General features: G+C 35.7%; 1 pseudogene; it reads right to left on the bottom strand.

Moving 5' to 3' along the window:
- Positions 1-5,726: 5,726 nt before the first annotated feature.
- LOC115218150 lies at positions 5,727-5,846 on the bottom strand (annotated as a pseudogene).
- Between the last annotated feature and the right edge of the window lie 17,546 nt (positions 5,847-23,392).

Raw genomic sequence — 23,392 nt, 5'->3', positions numbered from 1 at the left:
TGTTTGTGTGTGGTGTGTGTGTGTGTGTGTGTGTGTGTGTGTGTGTGTGCGCGCGCACCTATATCAATATTTGTACAATTGACGTGGAACGGGTTTATGTTGTTCATAATAACGTCATACTGTGTAGGAGATTGTTGAGCGTCAGCTAATGGTAAACACAGCTAACCATACACAAGAGCCCTCTGATGACTACTACTCAATGGCACGCGCTTCCTTATTTTTGTGAGGTGCACAGAAGGCCCTACTCATCCATTTTCTTTTAAAGTTAACCCCTTCAAGGTTGATATCAACATCGGAATCGTCAACACTTGGCTGTGAATATGCACCACACTGAGCGAAAGCAAACTGTCCCAAGGACCATATTTGAGACTGCCTCTTCAACGACCTCAACAGCGCAGCGGACAATTTTAATGAACACTTTGTATAAGGCCATGAGGATTTCTCAGGTGTACATGGAGTCAAACGACATGGTAGAAAGAATGACATGGTAGAAAGGGATGACCGTTCCTGGGGTTCTGCGATGCACAAAGGGATGACCGTTCTTTGGGTTCTGCGATGCACAAAGGGATGACCGTTCTTTGGGTTCTGCGATGCACCGCTGAATCAGATAAACAAAGGATGCCAAATCAACGATGAATCAGATATACAAAGAATTTAGAATATGTTCATATTCATCAGAAGATGGCATAGAGAGATCGTTATGAATGCTAAGTCCTTCCTAAGTAAAGAACATACCGTACAACAATAGTGATTTTAATATACAGCTGTATGGACTCAAGGGTAATCGGGAAGGGCCCATGGAAGTTGAAAGACTCAGCAATCAGCCAAATCTACAGCAAGATGTTGACTGACATATATGAACAAGAAGAAGGAGGAGGAGATAGAGTCTTAGAATGTAATTGAAGGTTCTTGCGTGACAACATCCTGAGGAGAACAAACCAAACGCAGGGCTGGTGTAAGCTCGTGGCCAAACTGAATGTGAAGCGGTGAGGCAACAGAACAATGAATAGACGCCGAAATGTTAAGGAGCAAGCTTGGAAAGAATGGAGGGCGCAAAGAGAATGGTAATTTGAAAGTAACTAATAGAAAATTTAAGCGTTACGTGTGCTTAGTAAAACGAGAAACTGAATATAAGGGATATAGCTATGTTCTGTAAGGTGAGGAGAGCAAACGAGAAGTATATCGCATCAAGTGTAGGTGAGAAAATCGAGAGGTTATTTGAGACAAGTGTGCACGAAATGATATCGGCTCACTGACAGCGAAAAGAAGGAGGTATTATGAAGGGTTGTTGAATGAGAAGAATGAATGGGGGAAAAGAAGGAATGCTGTCCTACTGGTGTACCGATCTGAAGGGTTTAGCGGAACAAATTGTTGTAGAGATCGGCTGCCTTGCTAATGTGAATATCGGAAACCAAAGAGAAAGAGAGTAACTACGGACTATTTTATTGCACACACCAGCTTCTATTCCCAGATTATAAATTCACATTTATACCAATAATATTTGGAGCATTTGATTTTGCGAATAAGATGACAATCTGGATATGCTAGAATTTTCAGAAAAAGAAATCAATCAACGAACGCACACGTTACAGATATAATGTATAAGTGGAACAGTCAAAATATGCATGACTTGTTGAAAATAGAAGGTTGTTTTTGTTAACAAACGAATTTTGTACAATATCGAGCCTATGTTTATCGTGGAATGTTAGAAATTTATGTCTAAAAATGACTAGTAAATGCTTACTAATTAGGGCCTTCTTTAATAAAAAGTATTTAGTCCTTACATTATTTAAAACAAAGCTCACATGTGAAGAAGTGTAATCCTGTCACTACAGAAAGGGATAAACCGTGTTCGAGTGAAATAGTATATTAGGAATAATCATTCGAATAAAAAATAAAACTTTCGTGACCACATTTTATATTACATCAATGTTCGTTTATTAATTTTCTATACTTGAAGATGTAATTATTGGTACTTAATTGGTACTTAATTTATCGACCCCGAAATGATGATAGGCAAAGTCGACCTCGGTGGAATTTGAACTCAGAACGTAGCGACGGGCGAAATACCTATTTCTATTTCTTTACTACCTACAAGGGGCTAAACACATAGAGGACAAACAAGGACAGACACACGGATTAAGTCGATTAGATCGACTCCAGTGCGTAACTGGTACTATTTAATCGACCCCGAAAGGATGAAAGGCAAAGTCGAATTCGGCGGCATTTGAACTCAGAACGTAGCGTTAGACGAAATACTGCAAAGCATTTCGCCCGGCGTGCTAACGTTTCTGCCAGCTCGCCGCCTTAATATTACACCAAATAATGATTACTAAATTAGTAGGTACTACAAAAAGTATTTGTCGTATAAGATATTCAGAAGAATTATAATTACATTACTAATGGTTACGTAATTAACAAGTAATAATAAGGAAATTGAGTGGCTTGCATACCAACTACATGGTTCCGGGTTCAGTCCTACTGCGTAACACCTTGGGCAAGTGTCTTCTACTATAGCCCCGGGTTGACCAAAGCCTTGTGAGTGGATTTGGTAGACGGAAACTGAAAGAAACTCGTCGTATATATGTATATATATATATATATATATATATATGTGTGTGTGTGTGTGTGTTGTGTGTGTGTGTGTGTGTGTGTGTGTGTGTGTGTGTCTGTGTTTGTCCCCTAACATTGCTTGATAACCAATGCTGGTGTATTTGTGTCCCCGTAACTTAGCAGTTCGGCAAAAGAGACCGATGGAATAAGTACTAGACTTACAAAGAATGAATTGCTCGACTAAAGGTGGTGCTCCAGCATGGCCACAGTCATATGACTGAAACAAGTAAAAGAGTAAAAGAGTAAAGAGAGAGTAATTAATTCCTAAAGTGCTTCAAATAAAATTATATTACGTTACAGTTTAAGTCAGACAGGAAAAGTATGATTTATCTGCTTATGCAAAAGGTTTAGCAGAGATTAAAAATGACCGAATGCCAACGACCGAAACTGGTGCAAAAGAATAAAAATACAAAACAAAGAATAAAAAAAAATAAAAATTATACTTATTAAATGTGTCTAGCTTTTGGATAAGTCTAGTTTTACTATTCAAAATATTGTGTATATATCGTTGGTGGTGCGTTTAGTGTGGTACGTAATGCCACAAGAAGGTAGCGAGCTGGAGGAATCGTTAGCACGCCAGAAAAAATGCTTCACGGCTTCTCGTCCGGCTTTACGTTCATAGTTCAAATTCTGCAGGGTTCGACTTTGCCTTCCATCCTTTCGGCGTCGATAGAATAAGTACCAGTTGCGCACTAGAGACGATGTAATAGACTTATTCCCTTCACCGAAATTGCTGGCCTTCTGCCAAAATTTGAAGCCAATGTGTAACACCACAAGTTCATCAACGCCATAAAAATAATATTAACCATCCAAGAATCGGCCGAAAGTACAAATAAGTTCGGGATATTATATACAGTGATAAGATGTAATTGTCTCTAAATTCTCAATTCTTGTTAAACTTTAGCTAATTGCCGAACACGATTTCATTTACTTGAGCGGTGGCTTGGCTTTTTGTCTTTTATTTCCTACTAGCATTAAAGACCAGTCGTTGCCGGGTCATAGTGCTAGTGCATGTATATATGTGTATATATATGTGTACATATTATATGTACATCTATATATATACATCTACACATAAAATACAAAATACAAAGTTATATCTTGATATCGCTAGTGATAACAATACTCAAAATATATAACAGACTGGAATTGTTAGCCTGTCTCTTGTAATTTCGATCAATTGTATCTTGTCCTCCCTCTTGTATAGAAGTGTGGCTACAATCCAGCCTACCTCTACTTTTGAGGGGGACATTTTTAATTTTTATCCAGGACGCCCTACGTCCCATATATAAAGGTAAAAATAAAATATTTCCACTTTGCAAGTTCGAGTCGAGTACTCCCTTGCACGCTCCGTTGACTCGAACCTTGCTTCTATTGTGGCGAATTTACCGCCTCTGTTTAGATATCTTTCATAGTCGCACTAAGATACTTTTCGGTGGTGCTTTCCTCCAGGTGTTCAAATCTTTTTTCTCTACAGTGTATACTTTATAGACAATAGTCTTTTCTTTAATTTAATTTTTATTATCCATCTGGACTATTCCATTTCTGTACGCTAATTTTATTTTTAATTCATTCCCATTCATGTGAAACCACTTATTCAAGTTCAAATCATTGATGCAATTTTATACCAATTGCTATTTTTACTTTTGTCATGTTACTTTAGTTTGATTTTAATTATTACTTACTACATATAATTCAATTGTTATTTTTAATGTTAAAGTGAAAGTATCTGACATAAAATAGAGAAACGTTTTTGTTTCACTTTTAACACGTGAAATAGTGGAGAAGATATGATATTGCTATGGGCTCGCTCTAGGCAAGAAGTTGAACATTTTTTTTTGCCCATGAAACTACATGGACCCTAAGTAAGGCATGTGTAAAATTTGAATGGAATTGGTTGTGTAGTTCTCAAGTTTTAGGGAATCGTAGTGGAGAAGATATGATATTGCTGTGGGCTCGCCCTAGGCAAAAAATTAAAAAAATTTTGCCGATGACACTCCCCGGACCCTAAGTAAGGCTTGTGTAAAATTTGAAGGAAATTGGTTGTGTAGTTCTCAAGTTTTAGGGAAGCACACAGACAGACAGACAGACAGACGGACAGACAGACAGACAGACAGACAGACAGACAGACACACATTCTCAGTTTTATATATGTAAAGATATAAGATTTTGATTTAACTAATATGTTCCTTTACAAAACATAGTGGATGTTCATGACCCAAAGGTGCTGGGCGTACCCAGATAAAGTGTTTGCGTTTTTCTTAGCATGGTCCTGCAGAGAATGTGTGTGCTGATGCCACTTATCATCCAGCATTCCTAAAGTCTGCCCTCAAATATAGCAACCGGACGTACGAGATTTTGAAAGGGGGGAAAAACATTACTTGAGGGTAAATGATTGCTTTTGGTTAGAACGAAAGAAACAGAGCACTATTTAAAACTAATGTGCGTCCCTTGGAGCGTTAGCAAGTATTCAACAAAAAAATTCGGAGTAAAGATTGTTTACCAACATAACATGGCAGTCCTGGTTTAGGACGAATGTTGCTGTAATTTAGCCCCAGGAGACATCGTCTCCAGCTGGCTATGCGACACGATCTGTGTCCTTATATTTTCGAACAAGGGAATCTAGCACCTCATCTCATCTCAAAACAATATCTGTATATCGTGATTCCCGGGTTATTTCCCTTCATCAGCACAGAATAATTGTTCGGCTAGAGGTGGCGCTGCCAAATTCCTGTTCCTGCTAAAATCTCGTTGTTAGATTTACAAATAGTAATTTTCTAAGGAAAAAAATATTTTCTAAGTACAAGCAATAACTGCGTTACCACCACCTCCGATTATGCGATCAAGCACTTACAGAAATTGTAAAAGTATGGTCGCTAATTTCAGGATGCGATCCGTAACTTCGTCATTACAGAGATTTATGTCAGATGTGACGTAATGTGTTGTTAAGCACGATGGTAATTAAAATAACAATCAAAAGTTTGCATGACGATTTGCACTCAAAGAAAAATTAAACTTCTAATGAAGACACCTTCTTGACTTTCTTTTTGTTTCTTTTTTACTTGTTTCAGTCATTAGAGTGTAGCCATGCTGGGGCACCGCCTTGAGAAAGACGTTTATAGCACCTAGGTTTCCCAAGCGGTCAGCCATCTAAGTACTAACTAGGCTCGACTTTGTTTAACTTCGGTGATCGGACGAGAGCCGGTGTTTTCAAAGTGATATGGCCGGTAAGCCTAGTTTGAAAGATGTAAGGAACGCTTGTATTTTCTCAGCCTGAAAATGACTGGTGATGCTACTAGCGCTGATACAGAGGCTATTACTAATTATCCCAAGGGAATGAAACAGAAAGGGGTTAAAGAGTCGGGGCTGCATATTAGAGCAAGAACATAACGTGAAACTGCGCTTTTCTGGAAACAAGAACTTTTATTTGTCGAGAAGAAAAATCAACACCATCAAATGAAATATTCAAAATTCCTCTGACGATTCTTCTATGAAGAAATACCGCTGGCGAAATGAAATTAAAGCCCCTTCTCGTGCAGTTCACTGAAAATCCCAGAGCATTTGAGAGATTCATGCACTGTATAATTTATCTCTGATTGGACGTTCAAAGAGGGCTTACAAACATTGTGTGTCCTACTACAGGAAGGCACCGCGCCAAACATAATTCCAACAAGGCTGTGCTCTTTTTAGACAATGCACTCTGCCACTTGAAGAGATTTCTAACAATGCGAGTAAGACATATCCAACAAAATACAATTTCTCTGCTTAAGGCAATGGATCAAGTTATGCAAAACTTGGAAGTAGAACTTTCAAAAAATGTTAACCACGCAGTTGGCGAGGATGATTAACCTACGCTTTGAAACTTTTGGAAGAACTTCAACATAACGGAGGCCGCGGATAACATAGCTGAGTCACGGATGAAGTAACATTTTCGACTCTGAATAATGTTTGGAATTAATGTATATTGCCAGACTGTTTCCGTGATTTTACAAGTTCTTCAATACAAAAGAAAATTTACTTTATATTCGAAAATATATTGTAACACCTACAAACGGTGTGGAGTAAGAAGCTATAGAGAGAGATGATAGAGTACATTACCTCCCATCCTCTTAGTAACTCCCATGATACTACTACTACTACTACTACTAAGTACTTCTTCTCACCCTTTTTAGAAAAGACGTGCAGTTTTCAGAATTAGACATTTCTGGACTCCGCCTGGTTTGAAGACATGTATATCATTACGACGTCAGCAAAAGTTGAGGACCCAAGAAAAGATATATATTGTGTTTGCGCATGTGCGTGCATGCGTGTGTGTGTGTGTGTGTGTGTGTGTGTGTGTGCGTGTGTGTGCGTGTGTGTGCGTGTGTGCGTGTGTGTGCGTGTGTGTGCGTGTGTGTGTGTGTGTGTACGTACAATGCCAACCGTAAAACGCACTGCCTCGGGCAAGTACAGGAAGCATTTCTGTCGTGGAGTACATATAGATATACTTTAATCTGCGTTTCTCTAGGATTCATTTCAAGACTTTAACCTGAAGCATGGAATATTATATAGAATTTAATAATGGCTGAACTTGAAAGGTTTTTCCTGATATCACAGGAATGGGGACAGAGAAAGAGAGAGAGAGAAAGAAAAGAGAGCAATCATTTATAGACTTCAGTTTGTTGAATGAATCTAGTCCTTTTCTAACTTGCCACATTGCCAAAGGGTGTAATACGTAATGTTTTATCAACACAAGTAACTTCTTTCATTCAAACGTAAACCTGAAATAGTCTGTTGGTGTTTAGAAACCCAAACTAGGGAATCTTTCTGCAGGCAGTGTGAATCTGAAGAGGTCAGTTGCTCTGGAGATGTAAGCATTTCTTACAAATCAGCGACGAAGTGAATATTTGCAGACAATCGCTTCGAAAATCTACAGCTTATTTACCCAGATTATAAATTATCACAGCTACTTTAATCATGGATGCGCCTGAATGTGTGTTACTAAATGTCTTATTAGTAATCTAAAAAAACTGTGGGTTTTTTTTTTGGGGGGGGGGGTGAGACCAACTAAGCTACTCATAGCAAATACAAGCTGTGAGTGGAATGGTACAACAAAGCAGGAATTTTCTAATGACGGACACGTAATAATACTTCACCGTTGTTTGTTATCCTAAGTCAGCTGATAAGGCGTTTTGCCGTTATTCTTGTTATTCAGAAATTAGTTTCGTTATAAGAATTCAACTAATTAAACACACACACACACACACATATGTATATGTATACAAATTAAGCATATCTTTAGCATATTAGAAATCCACTTTGGTTGTCATTCTTCTTAATTTTTAGGTATTACAATTTTAATCGTCGGATTTTTTAAAATATACTAAGCCACTGGTTTTAATTGATTAATATCAATTTCTATCCTTATTATCTAATTTGTATGAATGTATGTATGTATGTATGTATGTATGTATGTATGTATGTATGTATGTATGTATGTATGTAATGTATGTATGCATATATTATATATATATATATATATACAAATATATGTATTATGCATATATATGCAAAATGTATATATGTGTACATATGTTTATATGTATTTGCATGTATATATATATGTGTGTGTGTGTATATATAGGTATGTATATCTATATATCTATATATATATCTATCTATCTCTCTCTCTCTATATATATATATATATGAATATATATATATATATGAATATATATACACACATATATATATATATATATATATATATATATATAGATATATATATATATATATATATATATATATATATATACTCATCATTTATAACAACGATACATGTTCCACATGTATCTAGATCATTTAAATACAAAGTTGGATTTGTTTAAGTGTTGTATTTAATCCGAACCTGGCATGTTAATCTGAGATTATCTCTGTTTAACACTGAGCAGAGCTGTTCTTACATGAAAATGGAAATCGGATTTTCGAATTGGGTGGACAAGTCTTTTGCTGACATTGCATCGAATCGAGGCATTAAGCCCATAAAAGTATCATAAATACGAACATGTCTCTCTGTTTAGAAAATATTGTTTGCATATTAATGTGCATGCAAAATTACAAACGTGTTTGTCTGTATGTCTGTCTGTCTGTCTGTATGTCTGTCTGTATGTATGTATGTATGTAATTCATTTGTTTTAATCTGTGACTTATGAATGTGTGTCAGTGTCAGTATCACAAAATAAGAACTGGATAAGCTAAGACTACGAGACTGGTTCAGTTCCACGCTAGGTAGTTTTGACACGCAATGGGAAAAGATAAAACCTCCAATCCGTTATACAAGCCCTTAAACGCTATTTTAAAAATCATCAATGCATTTCTTTGTCTTCATGTATATGTAGTAAAATTTGTGAGGAACTTTCAAAGCAAGTACCTCCAGTTAAAAAAGTACGTTTGAAAGTTAAGTGCAAAGAAAACTTTTCTGTAAGAAAATTAAAAAAAAGAAAAGAAACTGAATATTTCGTTTTTGGTTTAGAGTAAAAACTATTGAAAAGGTTGCAAGACGCAACGAAAATTTTAGGAAAATAAAAATAAGAAAAAAGTGGAAATTTTACCGGTGAGTGTGTTTAATTAAAAGGCACAAAAAGAAAATGACTCTTCCCAGAAGAGAAACTGAATATTACTTTAGGTTTTCTTTCTGATGTAGGGAAGGAAAAAAATTAAACCTAGGTTTGCATGAAAAACTACATTTTATTCGGATGTGATACCATAGCAAAATGGTTAATTTTGCGTGAATAATGAGCGTTTACTTGGGGCTAGACATGATTTCAGCTCTTAATTTGCACAAAGTAGAACGGTGTTGTAGTGAGATATGATGGATGCTGTTTACGATCCAAATTTTGTAAGTGAAACAGGGTAAACGGAAAGTAGACGCCCGTCGCAAGCACACATACACAACACACACACATACGGAGCACTCCATCGGTTACGACGACGAGGGTCTCAGCTGATACAATCAACGGAACACGTGAAATTAACATTCAGTTGGCTGAGCACTCCACAGACACGTGTAACCTTAACGTAGTTCTCATGGAGATTCAGCGTAACACAGAGTGTGACAAGGCTGGCCCTTTGAAATACAGGTACTACTCATTTTTGCCAACTGAGTCAACTGGAGCGACGTGAAATAAAGTGTCTTGCTCAAGGACACAATGCGTCACCGGGAATTGAACTCATGACCTTACAATCGTGAGCCGAATGCCCTAACTACTAAGCCACGCGCCTTCACCACACACACACCACACACACATGCATATGTACAAATGTCATTTTTTGTAACGATCAGAACGATCCATTCCTTATGAGCGAAATTGAGCAGACGGAAACTGTATAGAAGCCTGGAAAATGGATTCTACCTGCCATTCAACTATTACAGCCTAGTCACACGCTATGCCATACTCATTCTTTCTGAGCCTTACAAATTATATTTTATACAGAACAGTAACTCAGTTTGTATTTTCCCTAAACTATATCTGAACTAATGAAAGCGTCAGTAAACCGTATCAAAGACAAAATCACGTTGACAAGGATCAGCAATCCCCAGTTTCCTTTGCTCGGCATCATCGGATTCACTTCAAATCATTTGTCATTCTCGCTGTCCTGCATGTCACAGGAGAAAAAAATTCTCCCTTTTATGACAACAAAATGTTCATAACTCACTTGCATCATTGGCGCAAGGAATTTCTTTGCGTCAAGAGAATACCAAGAGTCAATGAGTCGCGTGAGTTATGAGCACGTTGTCATAAAAGGTAATTGTTCTCCTGTTATGAATACAACAGCGGTCAGCATATTTGCGCTCGAAAAATAAAAATAATATGAAAATCATAGTTTTAGATCTCGGGTTGCACAGATCAAACGACGATTTTCCACTTGTCATTGTGTCATCAGCAAGCGAATATGAACGGGGCATCTTAGATTGCTTTCCTTTGCTGCTCGTTTTTACTGGAAGATAAATAGAGAAACACCTCTATTTGCTTTTTGATGCAAAATTGTTTGGGGTTACTGCTGTATAAGGTTTAAGAATTGGAAGAACTGTTGGAATGTAGAAAAAATGTCTAGTGGTATTTCTTTCGGCTCTTTACGATCATATTTCAAAACCACCGAGCTCAACTTTGCTTTTTATCTTTCAGGATCAGTGAAGTAAAGAATCAGTCTAGAGCGGTAAATTGACTCTCTGTAGTATATCCAAATTCTTATGCTCAGTGTTAGCGTTCTTTCGAGGTAAGTGTTGCTTTTCCTCCTTTCAGGATCGATAAGATAACTGCCAGAATTGGGAAAACTTTCCATCAGTCATGTCCTTGAGGTTCTACCGAGTTGAGAGTGTTGAGAGAACACCCGCATCTACACAATCACCTAAAGCAGAGAAATCACAATCATTACACTGTGTAACATGACCTTTGTCCTTGAGTAGCAATTGTTATTTCCTATTTGCTTACCCCTAGCAAGTATGAAAAATGGCTAATGTTTCTTTCAAACTTAGCTTTTGTTACATTTATTCAAACCGTAAAGAATCCCCGTCAACACACGGCTATGATGTTCCCCCACTACTCCTGCTCATAATCAGAGATATACATGTTGTCAGCAACTAAGGAACATGCTCATGTCGTTAAGGTCAAGCAACTGACAAGCGAATCTGAGGTATTGAGCAGAATATTTGTTATAACGATATTTCCGCTTCAGCAATTCAGCGCTGAAATATTAATGCTCAGGTCACGAAAGCAAAGTTTGAAAAGAATAGCAGTCATTTTCCTTGATTTCTAGATAGAAGCAAATAGAAAATAATACTTACTGATCAAAGATAAAATAAAATAAAACATTTGTTCGACAGTTGTTGCTGGCAAGTGACAGCCGAGATATAATTAGAAACAGTCTGACAATCTATAAAAGGGAAGTAGTTTCTGGTCTTCATGAGAAGACCTACACTTTATATCGCTATTTTCTTCTTACCTTATAGACCAGAGATCAATAATAGGAGTTCTCTGTGAGTATTGGACTGTTTTTCAAAAGATGTAACACGTTTGTGGTTCATTGACCAGTTCATGGCTACAACATATCCTCTGTGCTAGGATTCTTTTTTTATATTTTTTGCATGTATAACAGTGCCTTGATGGAAATGGTGTCTGCGGATACAGTGGGACATATTTCTCGTAAAATATATTGCATAATATACATCTGGACCTTGGGTACATGAAAGAATCCCTGTCATAGACGAGATGTGGCTTTTTTTTCTGTTACGAAAACACAATGTCATTAGTATATGTCTACATTTTCCGAAAACCTGTTGTATTACTGATTTCGACATTTTGGCACAAAGCCAGCATTTCCGGAGAAGGGCAAGAGTTGATTATATCAACCCCAACACTCAACTGGCACTTGGCGAAGGCTAAGTCAAAGACGAAGGCTAAGTCAAATTCAACGAAATTTGATCTCAGAACATAAACGACGAAATACTGCAAAACATTTTGCCGAACGCGCCAACGATTCCGCCAGCTCGCCGTTTTCAAAACTGTAAAAAAAAAAAGTAGTCTTACTATTAGTGGAGATTATATAATAAGAATTCAACTAAAGGCTTAACTGTTAAAATGAATGCAGAAATAAATATGCTGATGAAGCCGGAATTAATGTAGTATCGTCACAATGAACAGTTTAGGTTAGGCTGACATTGATATCACATCGATCCATTAGCTTTTTTCTTACTTTTCGATTAACAGTAAAAATTCCACACTCACTACGTACATAAATTCATGCGCATATATATATATGTATGTATATGTATATATGTGTGTGTATTATACATGCAAGCTTATATATATATATATATGTATGTATGTATGTGTGTGTATATATATATATAATTATATATGCATGCCTGTAAATGTATATATATATATATTCATCTATATAAATGCTTGTATACATATGTATATACGTGTGTGCGTGTGTGACTGTGTGTATGCATGTCTGTATATATATATATATATTTACAGGCATGCATATATAATTATATATATATACACACACACATACATACATATATATATAAGCTTGCATGTATAATACACACACATACACACATATATACATATACATACATACGTGTATATATATATATGTATATATACAAACACATATATATATATATATACATATATAAACATGCATATATATACATGAATCTGTATACATATATATACACATATATAACCATGTATATATATATATATATATATATATATATATATATATATATATGAATGTGTGCGTGTGTGCGACTATGTCCATATATATATTCACTCATATACGTGTGTGTGTACATTGTGATATTCACACACATGTATGTGAGTGCATGTATGGATGGTTACATAATTACATTTCTGCTGTGAAAAAACATGACGCCATATACATCGTTCCGAGGAATAATAGTTGTAATAACAACGCAATCATTGGAGAATTTTTTAAAAAACACTTGAAGATTAATGTGTTAAAGAGATTGAGTAACAATAGTAGAATTACTATTATTATTATTATTATTATTATTATTATTATTATTATTATTATTATTATTATTATTATTATTATTAATATTATCATTATCATTATTATTATTATTATTATTATTATTATTATTATCATTATTATTATTATTGTTGTTGTTGTTGTTTACTTGATTTGTATGCCAATAATGTTATCCATTCATTCCTTCGATGACAAGGAAATAGTTAATGCTTAATTTTATCGCCTGAAAGAAACAAGTCTTGAGAAAAAAAAAGATAAGTTGAGAGGGGGGGCGGGTTGGTGGCTCATCTCATTCATCGAAAGTAACAATTGCAGATACAACAGGAAGAAGATATATAGGAGTCATTTAGCAACTGTTGCAGTATATTTCCTAATAAGACGACAGCTGAGTTTGTCATATTAATAGGGGGGAAAAGAGAAAGAAAATAGAAAGCTCACAATGTTGAAATGGTCAATTCATAAGACAAAAATGAACTTCAAGAAGTGAGGGAAACGTACAATGACCTTTGAGTTTTTATATTGGTGCCAAATGAGTGCAGAAGAAAGTATAGTTTGAAAAATTAGCAAAGTAACATCTGACGTTGTCCTAGATGCTAGAAATAGCAGCCACATCTTTATAAAATCGAATGATGTCTTCAAAATGTGGGAATGATCGCAGTTGAAATGTCTTTTAAGGAAAACAGTCGAATGATCACGCTAAAGCGTATTGCATGCGGTTCTAGGAAAGTTTGCTGCAAACATTTTTGCAGTTCACCTCGGGATATGTGGCCGAAGGAAAGTTCGCCTTTGGATATTTGGCCGTAGGAAAGTTCGCCTTTGGATATTTGACCGTAGAAAAGTTCGCCCGGCCTGCTGACTATTCTGCCAGTTTGCTGCCTTATAATTATGATAGAATATTAAAAATAAAGTTGTTTTTTCCCCCAACCATCTGGAAAATTCTAGTGTAGCTTGGGGGAAAATAGGTTGGGAAGATCTGCTTTAGAGCAATCCTTTAATTTTCATTAAATTCTCAATGTAATCTCTAAGTGTCATTCCTTAGGATTTAGCAGTGTCATTCCTTAGGATTGCACAAGTATTGCACAAGTGGTGATTCGACACTCACCAGATCTCCAAATAACCCAAGCTTGACCGCGTCCTTAAAGAGGTCACTGCGACGTTTCTCTATATCTACTAAATCCATATATATGTATGTATGTATGTATGTATGTATGTATGTATGTATTTATATATATATATATTATATATATATATGTATATATATATATATATATATATATATATATATATATATGTGTGTGGAGGCGCAATGGCCCAGTGGTTAGGGCAGCGGACTCGCGGTCGTAGGATCGCGATTTCGATTCCCAGACCGGCGTTGTGTGTGTTTATTGAGCGAAAACACCTAAAAGCTCCACGAGGCTCCGGCAGCGGGTGGTGATCCCTGCTGTACTCTTTCACCACTCTTCCTCCTACTTTCTTCTGTTGGTCTGGTCGGTCACGTGATGACGTGATATATATATATATATATATATGTATTTACTCTTAAAATATATATATATATATATATATATATATATATATATATATGTTTGTATGTATGTAAACATTAAACGTATATGCATATACACACCTATTCATATATGTACATACACAAACTCACGCATATATCTATACACACACTGTTACCTAAACGCACATGCACACATGTATATATATATAAAGAAAGAGAGGGAGGGAGAAAGAGTGAGAGAGTGAGTGATAATCTAATTCGCTTTAATTTTCCACGTGTTCTTATAGTCACACGCAGAAGTTTTCGATTTAACGCTTTCAGCCGACCGGCTTAAATCCCAGATACACGAGTTTCGATAAGTTCTTATTTCTCCCCGATCGTTACCACTAACGTGTACATAGCATGTGTGCGTGTGTATTTGGGTGTATGTGTATGTGCGTGTATATGTATGTATATATATATATATATATATATATATATATATATATAGGGTGCGATGAATATATTGTCGTCTAAATTACGCAAAAATGAAATAATACTGACATTTCATTTTAACACATATATTCACTAAAATTACATAAAAATATCTTGAAATGCTAAAGAGTAAATCTATTCAATAAAATCGCCATTGGCTTCAACCACGACCTCCAGACGGCTTCGAAATCTCTTGCAGCTCTTCTGAACAGTCACTTTGTTTAAGATGAATTTAGTTCATCGTTGGTGTTATAAGGCGTTTTTTTGGCCTCTTGCTCAACTGCGCCCCACACATAATAGTCAAGGGGGTTGCAGTTAGGTGGCCAGATTTTAGGGATGATGTGGTTAGGTGGCCAGATTTTAGGGATGATGTGGTCGCAGACATTGTCTGACAGCCATGAGTGGTTTCTCTTGCTTGTGTGACATGGTGCAGAGTTCTATTGCCAAACATAGGGTCTTCCAGCAGCCACCTCTTGACCCAGGGAAGCTCTCCCTCCTCCAGGCACTGGATGAAGAACTCCATGTTGAGTCTGAGGTCGTGTGGGAAGATAAATAGAGGCATAACCTCACCATCAATGGTGATCACTCCAAACACCATGATGTTGACTGGATGCTTGATTTTTATCACTCTCGGTACATGTTTTGGGGACACTGCAAGCTAATGGTCGTCCTTTGTGTTGGAGGGGATGCTGGAGTTTGTTCAAACATTTTGTAACGCAGTCTTTCCTCTTGTCCTTGATGGCTTGGGATAAAAATTGGCCCTTTCTCATCTTGTATGAAGAATACAGAATGTCTTCATGCTCTACCTGCCTGATAAGTAACCCAGACAGTCCCATGTCCCTGGTGATGGACCTGATTGACTTGTGAAGGGATCGTTGTCAATCATGGCCTGGATCTCACGAACAAATTCAGGAGTTCTTTTCTTATCAGAACGATCAGAGTCGGTTTTCCGAGCTGCCGTACCCTCTTAATCACCATTAGACTTTTTCCAAATCCTCTGCATTGTCCTCAGATTGACAACCAAACACTCTGAAATGTGCGTATTGGAACTTCCGGCGTGAATGCCAAGCAATACAGTATGTCGTTTCCAAATTTCCGACAGAGTGAATTGCGTCATGGTGGTGTTTTTCTCACAGACGGTGCCCAACTGACTCTACTAGACAGTGTAGTCGACAAAATGAAAAATAAAGAATGCGCATGCACGAAATTAAAGTTATAAAATGGCAACAATTTACCCATCGCACCCTGTATATATGTTTGTTTATATTTAAAGTGAACAAACTATAGAAAGCTGTCTATTTTATTTTTGTGTTGAACTTGTTGAATGAATGTGATTTCATAACTGCTGTCTTTGTGCCTTTCATTGAATAGGTGATATTTCGGTGTGTACTCATTTTGCCATTCACATAAGAGTCCAAAATTGAGGACATTAGTGAATTCATACCACCTCGTCGATGGAGCGTTGTAATACTCATTATACTTATGTATATTAAGTCCTAGCAACAGATTATAACCAGTTATTATAATCAGTTGAACTAATAATCGAGTTATCTTGGATCAGTGAGGAATGGTTCCACTCTGACAGAGCGGAACCATAAAATATTCATCCATGGAAAATATCTATCCACTCCCATACACATCCAAATATGCGCGTACATGTATAATACATTTACAAACGCAAACACATACACACAGATATTATAGAAGACATAGGTACCAATTTGGAATAGAAGAGTTGTCTGACAGAACTCAAAATACATATCTGGAGTTTACCAGGCGAGCGATTATCGTACATGTTAACCGACTAACTTGCTTTTCGCTTTAAGTATTAGAAATATTACTTGTTATGAATAAATTAGTAAATACTTCTACCTCCACAAGTATTTTGTTATTATTAATGACTTCTGGTCAGACACCTCTCTCTAATATGAATATATAGTAGAAACTCGGTTATATTTCTGTTAGTGATACCCTTAAGAGATGTTAGATGTTATTACCTTCCAATATCGCCAGAAAGGAAAATCGCAGCAAATTTCAAGAGAATTGGTGATGTTAATGAACAATAGCAAAGATGACAATAATAATATAAATATAAACTCGACCAGAAACGGTGTGGTCTATTTTCCTAATGTCAAGCAACAAAGTTTCACTATTAATTTCAACATTTATGGCGAGAATTAACTCCAAGAATATGAACAGTGTTAAACTAACCGAAAATATTTTGATACAACGCTCTATACTCGTTTATCGCGGTTGTTTGATTCAAAAAGGAAAAAAAGGAAAAGAAAAGAACAAGAGACATCACGATAAATGATTCAGAGATAAAAGAAAATATGGGGGAAATAGGTTTTGTTCCGAGACTCCAAGTTGTGCTGAGAATTATGAATAGTCGCTGGGGTGAACTTTGCGGTCGAAGCTCAATGTTTGACTAGTCGCCGACCCATTAGTTTGATTCGGGTTCAGCTTCATTGCGTCCACATTAAGTACAGGACATCACCAACGAGCGAAAACCACGTAAACACACGAGAGATAAGTACAGGGCAAAATACAAACCAACACAAAATACGAAGAGGACATCCACAACGGGTGAAAAATACGTAAACACAACGGGAGACGCGTTCGCGTACACACACACCATAAATATATGGATATACCTATTTCTATTTCTTTACTACCCACAAGGGGCTAAACACAGAGGAGACAAACACGGACAGACACACGGATTAAGTCGATTACATTGACCCCAGTGCGTAACTGGTACTTAATTTATCGACCTCGAAAGGATGAAAGGCAAAGTCGACCTCGGCGGAATTTGAACTCAGAACGTAACGGCAGACGAAATACGGCTACGCATTTCGCCCGGCGTGCTAACGTTTCTGCCAGCTCGCCGCCTTATATATGGATATATACATATATATATAGGAAGAGAGGAGAGAGTTATCTACTGACACATACATACATAGGTGTGTACATACACACGCGTGTGTGTTTTGTGCGCATGCGTCTGATTGATTGATTATCAGCATGTGGTCTTTGAAGCGTATCATTGAGGTAGGAATGACTTTCGCATTTTTCATAACCCAGATCTCCGGGATATGAAATAAAGAATGTTTCTCAATTGTTGATGGATAATTCATATTTTGAAAATTAAAAGAATTAATTATTAACACCGAAACTCTGAATAAATACCAACATTATTATATGTATATATTTATATATTTATTTGAGAATTTAAGCCACACAAATCTAAAGGTCATCAATGACGTAAGCAGAAGAGTTTCCAATCCGGACTCCGATAGGGTCGCTTACAACATTAACGCTCCTTAAATCTTTATCTATAAAGCTGAAGTTGTCTGTGTATGGCAGGTTTGGTAGCCTTCAACTAACTCTATCTCCTCCGAGACCCTGCGGCGCAAGTTGACCAAAATTGAGAGTATGATAGAAGAAGGTTTGCTCTTCATTCCGCAGAAGAAAAAAGTCAAATCGGACCATGTTAAAACCAAAAATTATTTACGTCAAAAAGGTGCTTTTTTTTCAATGAAAATCCCTATTTTTTACGATTTTTTGACTGCTGTGTCGTCATTTTTTGGTGTATTTCAACCAGAAAAATGTTCACTTAAAGAGAATAACAAGCTACATAATGCAAAATATTTACTTTTCAAAAATTCCAATTCTAAAGGGTCGAAAAGAAAACAACCCCGAGTAACGCAGGGCTATACTGCTAGTTTTAAATATTTATATCTTACGTAGTCCGAGTTAAGATTTATAAGAGATAAGCTGCCACAATCCTCGTTTCCCTAAAATTTGTGAAAGGATTATAGGGAACAATCAAATGCGGATCGTGCGATTCATTTTCATCAGAAGTTTAACTTTTCATTATTTACTTGCTCCAATCATTGGACAGCGGCCATGCTGAGGCATCGCCTTCAAGGGATTTAGTCAAACAAATCGACTCCAGTGTCTATTATTTCAACGTCTGGTACTTATTCTATCAGTATCTTTTGCCGAACCACTACGTTATCGGGACCGTAAACACACTAACAGCAGCGGTGAGGGGACAAATATTCACATAGATACACACGCACACATACACACACATATACACATACATATATACATATATCACATGATTACATGATTGACCAGGCTATCAAATTTTGTTACACACCGCTGGTCACAATGCGTTTTTGCATTGTTTTAGACTTCAGATGACGCCACCCCATTCACCAGGCGACCAGGCCAACTCAACCCTGTATAGAAATTCTTAAACATCAGCTGTTTTTCTTTTATTACATCATTTAGCGACAGTAAAATCTTTACTCACCCAGACAGTATTTCATGAATTATTGAAAAGCAAATTTCTGATTAGATTACTTTCTGTACAAATTTTACGGTGCAACTTATCTGATATTTCTTTTATTTTTTCTTTTGTTTTCGTGGCTACAAATCATTTAAATGTTTCTTCAGATCGAATGAAGTAAAGATTAAGACATTAAGTGTTAATAAACCGTTAATCTAACCACAAACCATTACAAGACTTTTCAGCGCCGCCACCAATGAAGGATTTTTATTTTAATCTTTTTCTTTTTCTTTTCTTTCTTCATCTGTAATTTATGGATAGAAAAGGGTTTTGTTTTTCGATTCCAATCCAAAGAAAGAAATATTTTCATATTTTGCATATTTGATGAGCGGTTAAGTAGTAGACTTAAGATTGAACGGTTTATCATCATAATCATTATCACCCACCCCACCCCCAAATTTCAGGCCTTGTGCCTAAAGTAGGAAGGACTATTATTATTATTATTATTATTATTATTATTATTATTATTATTATTATTATTATTATTATTATTATTATTATTATTATTATTATTATTATCATCATCATCATCATTAAGGCATGAGGACAAAAAGCTAAGCGGCTTTTTCGTGCATCTTTACGTTCCAAGTTCAAAATCTTTCGCGGTCGACTTTGCCTTTCGTCGTTTCGAGGGATCGATAAAATACGTACAAGCTGAGCCCTGGGATCGATGTAATTCACTTTCACACCATCACCCCCAAACTACTGACCTTGTACCAAAAAATTTGAAATCCCTATTATTATTTGTCTTAAATATTATTCCTTTCACAGTTATTGTCTGATCTTTTGCGGCCTGGCAACCGTAACATTGTTAGAAACGGTATCCTGTCGCGTTCGAGGCTAATTCCAGTAAAAGCGCCGATGGTAGAATAAGAATTAGATTCCTTAGATAAAGAGAATGCGAAATGTTTATTCTCTTATCGACTTAATTACAATAACACTTGCCGCCATCTTGAAGCAGAGCCTACAATCCAAAATATTCGAGTGATTTTAAATGATCTTGTCTAGCTACTATTATATATCCATTATGAGGAAAGTCTTTTGTTGTTCTTGCAGTTGTCGCTACTGTTTCTTTACAGGTGTCCATCTTAGCTTTAGTTTTCCGTTTTATCGAACAGGATAAAGCTGAAATGGATCTAAAGTTAATAACCTGCCAATCATTGAGCGACATTTGTATTCATATTATGAACTTCGCCAACCTACTTTCCTTTAAATACTGTTATTGATTCTTGTACGGGAATTAACTAAATCTATATAATGTAGCCATACAGAAGCGGTTTTGTATAGTCGGGCTACAAATGCTACAAGGAAGCTACAATCGTTATAATCTTCAACCTCGCCTTATTTGAAAACGGTGACAGATTTCAAGTCTGTATAAAGAAAAAGGGTCGTATATTGTGTGAGAAAATGATATCTGCAGCAACAATGACAATAATAATACACTAACAATTTGTTGTTGTTGTTGATGATGATGAGGAGAAGGACGATGATGATGATGATGATGATGATGAGGATGAGGATGATGATAATGATGATGATGATGATGATGATGATGAGGATGACGATGATGATGATGACGATGATGATGATGAGGATGATGATGGTGACGATGATGATGATGAGGATGATGATGGTGACGATGATGATGATGACGATGATGATGATGATGATGATGATGATCATCATCATCATCATCATCATCATCATCATCATGAGGATGATGATCATGATAATGACGACGACGGTGATGACGGTGATGATGATGATGACGACGATGACTGAACATTAAAAAAATGAGAGAAATACGGTAGGTATTTCCGACATTTTAACAATATTTTATGGCGTCTGATTTAAGCACAAGGCCAGGAATTTGTAGGGTTCCTTCGACACAGTCGACTCGATCGCACATATAAACCCAGGCACAGCAGAAAGGAATATGAAAGCAGCACATCACACACTATCAGAAATGAAAGGAAACTAAAGAAGAAGAAACAGACTGCGCCAAACCTAACACAGCAAACTCCAAATAACAGGAAAGACCTATTCTTAACAAAAATGAATGAATTTAGTAGTTTGAAGAATATGATAAACAAAATTGAATTAAAATTTGAAGAAATAAAGCATACATAAGGTAGACACACTGAAAACCAACAAAATATTGTACTCCATTAAACAGCTCCAATCGCAAAATTTAACCGTGCATCAAGAAATAATTACAGCGCAAATAATGAAATTAATGTGACGTCCTTAAAGCAAATGAAATACACTTTATTAAGTATAACAGCAGGAGCACCGGACATGGTACTTAGGAAGAAAACTAATATATATAGGCACCTACATAGATACATACGTATGTAAGTATATACACAAATATATACGAATGTATATATACACACATACATATGTATATACACACATACATTCATACATACATACATACATACATTCATGTATATTAAGACGAGTATATTTTATATATATATATATTTATATTTATATGTATATATATGTGTGTGTATATATATATATATATATATATATACACACACACACACACACACATATATATATATATATTATATACATATATATATACATATATATATATATATATATATTATATATATATATATATATATATATTATATATATATATATATATATATATAATATATATATACATATATTTGTAATCACGTGAATAAATATAAACAAGCAAACATTCGTTTTGTTTATCTTTTATGAGCGCCGAAAGGTGTATATAGATACAAATAAGATAATATATTTTCGAACGTAGAAACGCCGTTAGAACAGCAGAAACATTGGGTTAATTGCCCTTACAATTATTTGTATATACATACATACTACCTACATACATGCATATATACATATATATATATATATATATACGTATATATATATACATTATATATATGTATATATATACATATACACACATTTATATATGTATATATATATAAACATATATATATATATATGTGTGTGGGTGTGTGTGTGTATACGGTGTATAAAATGGTCGAATGAGGATTCATCCCTTAATTGCATTAGTTTCCAAAAGATTTCTAACATTGATTCATCATACTTTACTTAGAATTTACTCGTGTAAAATGGCGCAGATATGAAAAGTTATATAAGTATATTAAGTACATAATTCAAGTTATAGAACGATGTTCGACGAATTCAATCATATTTTTCATAAATGGAGGAGATTAGATGTTGATATGGGATAAAATATTTATACAATTCGCTAGACAATCGTTTCGCACAGAAAGACAATAAATTCATTTTAAGAATCTGAGTTGTCAAAGATTATTCATCAGGAATAAGAAAAGATAATAATTTATTAAAGAAAAAGGTGGACTTTAGAATTACTTGTGTATCGTGTTCTTACTAATTCTTAATATGTAATTGTTCTAGGTGTCATGTATTTTAAATAGACATGACTCCTAGAACAATCACACATAAAATATTAGTAAGAACACAATACCCATGTCAATTCTTGTCGCTAGCTTTTTATAGTTGCTCTGCCAGACTTGAGAGAATATTATTTTACGTTCTACTAGAAGGTCCTGGTTTGGAATTGTTACTTTACCAATATTCTCTTTCGAATCAGGAAGAAATCGTGTGAATTGTGTACACATGGTAAGAATCCGCGCTTGCTTCGTACCTTCCAGAAGCAGACATTTCTGAAAGTACAAGTACATCGGGTCTTTGTGGCAGTTGTCCTGCTCTTCCAGAGGAGGTGGCTTCCATCATCTGATGTCATCTTTCATAAGAAGTTCTCATGGAGGTAACTTTGGCTTCGCACACGGGTATAGATTTTGATAAAGATTTTGGTATGACTCCCTGTCGTTCCAAAAATTACT

Source organism: Octopus sinensis, linkage group LG12, assembly GCF_006345805.1.
Source record: "Octopus sinensis linkage group LG12, ASM634580v1, whole genome shotgun sequence".
In the NCBI taxonomy this organism is placed as follows: domain Eukaryota; kingdom Metazoa; phylum Mollusca; class Cephalopoda; order Octopoda; family Octopodidae; genus Octopus; species Octopus sinensis.
Note: the sequence above shows the minus strand (reverse complement) of the source record. Positions and strands in the feature narration are given on the sequence as shown.